The sequence below is a fragment of the Kryptolebias marmoratus genome, linkage group LG17, assembly GCF_001649575.2.
Source record: "Kryptolebias marmoratus isolate JLee-2015 linkage group LG17, ASM164957v2, whole genome shotgun sequence".
NCBI classification, from domain to species: domain Eukaryota; kingdom Metazoa; phylum Chordata; class Actinopteri; order Cyprinodontiformes; family Rivulidae; genus Kryptolebias; species Kryptolebias marmoratus.
Window position 1 is genome coordinate 14,929,315 of NC_051446.1, and position 2,082 is coordinate 14,931,396.

The window sequence follows — 2,082 nt, forward strand, 5'->3', positions numbered from 1 at the left end:
TATTTATTGGAAAAGGAGCAGCAAAAGTACAGCAGATGGGAGCTTCAACAGAAAAGCTCGAGCTGAAATGCAGCCAGATTTTTCAGAAGCTTCTGTCACGTTGCAGGTGTGAGCGTTAAACTATGATCGTTTTATGTTGAGAAATCATGGAGTGGTAGCTGTTTTGGTCAAACCTCGAATCTCATGCGATACAATGAGATGTCACACTCAAATTATGGGTTTTGAATGACTCAGCTACTACCACATCAAATTTTAGCTGAGTGTTTGCTAAACTGACTGAGTTATAGCCATTTTTGTGCAGGCTAATGTTGATTAGCTGTGGTAGCCATCTTGCATTGTATTAACTCCAAAAGTAAATCAGTTGTAGAAGTACATCCAAAGATTACCTTCTGAAAGTTTCATTAAAATTCATCCAGTAATTCATGGGATATTTTGCTAACAGAAACAGAGGGGCGACTCCAACAGTTAATGCCAAAGAAAGATGGCGTGCATTACGGAGCTCTTAGAGTATGTGTTGTGAATGACTCTCAGCTACTACATCACTGAATTTAAGCACAACATGTGTAAAACTGACTGAATTATAGACATTTGGGTTTTTTAAAGTCACATAACTCTTGCTGCCATTCTGAACCGGGTTACCTCCAACATTTAATCATCTGTAGATGCACATCTAATGACTACTTCCTGAAAGTTGCATTAAAATCCATTTAGTGGTTCATGAGATATTTTGCTAACAGACGGACTGGAATGGAGTCAAACTAGGCAACTGCAAAATTTTAAACAAAGTCAGTGGGCAATTTGTTGGAGTTCAGAATATGTCTTGGGAATCAGTCTCAGCTGCTACCACGCCAAATTTTAGGTCAATATCGGTAAAATTGACAAGAGTTTTGCCAGTTTTTGCGTTTTTAAGGTGAGTAAGCTGTGGCAGCCATCTTAAGATGGTTAATCTTAACCATCTTAAATCGGTTTGACTCCATTGGCTGATCAGTTGTAGATGTACAAACAATGATTACTTTCTGTAAGTTTCATTAAAATTCGTTCAGATGTTCATGATATATTTTGGTAACGGTACAAAGAAATTAATACATAGACTTGAACAAACAAACAAACAAAAAAAACATAATCGCTCCGCTTCGGCAGCGGCGGGCGATAAAGACAAGAAGATGATCTTTTACTGCTGTTAACCAGAAACACCGTGGAGAACGTGTTGCATTAGCCCCCCCTGCTGGCCAGGTTGAGACATCGCGGCCGCGCTGCGTCATCACAAACAGGCGCTGAAGCGAAAGCGAAAGTTTTTCAAGGTGCGGTGACAGGAAGAAGCAAAGATTTCGAGGACAGTAAGTTGGCTTTAACAACCAAATATTAGTCTGCTACTAATCCTGAACAGAAATAAAACATTAATGTGAAACCATACAATGTTTTTTTCTGTTCGTTTTTAAAGTAAATTCTTTAAAATGCAGAAAATTATTAATCGGTGTGTCGTTACACTTTACTTCAACAAGTCAGCGTACTACCTGTTTTAGTTATACAATATAAATATAATTAAATAATATATTTATTTATATATATTTGACGTCTTTTATGATGTGGCCTCCTTGTTGTGATGTTTTCTCGTGATATTAATGTCAAAAATCTGGGGAAAACCTTCCTGCTTAGCAAGAAATTGTTATTTTTAGGCGGAAATAGTCAGCTATTCGGTATATTACGGTACATATCTCTACTATTTTTTTCTTCTACAAGCTACTACATGGTTTCTGTGAAAAATTTTCAGTGTCTTTTTGGCAATATTGCCGGCCTACAAGCCTTTACAAACGCAAACAAATTGTTCTTAAAACTACAGAAAAAAAACTTGGATATATATTTACAGTCAGTGGCGGCTCCAGAGATTTTTTTCTGCAGGTGCTGAGGGGGTGCTAAGCATTTTATTATGGGTGCTAATGAAGGATTATTTGTTCTTACAGTTCTCAACACACACAGACGCAAGCACAAACATATATAATCATATATATATGGTATATAAATGAAGAACAGAATGAAATATACATATGTATCTGTGATAGGCCGATATCGCTACCTAAACCT

The 2,082-nt window shown here is 37.0% G+C and overlaps 1 long non-coding RNA gene across 1 annotated transcript in view; it reads left to right on the forward strand.

Moving 5' to 3' along the window:
- The first annotated feature begins 1,262 nt into the window (after positions 1-1,262).
- Positions 1,263-2,082, forward strand: part of LOC108237139 — an 8,416-nt gene continuing 7,596 nt past the window's right edge. The window contains exon 1 of the long non-coding RNA XR_001808620.2: positions 1,263-1,337. This is a non-coding gene — a long non-coding RNA (uncharacterized LOC108237139). The remainder of the gene's footprint in view (positions 1,338-2,082) is intronic.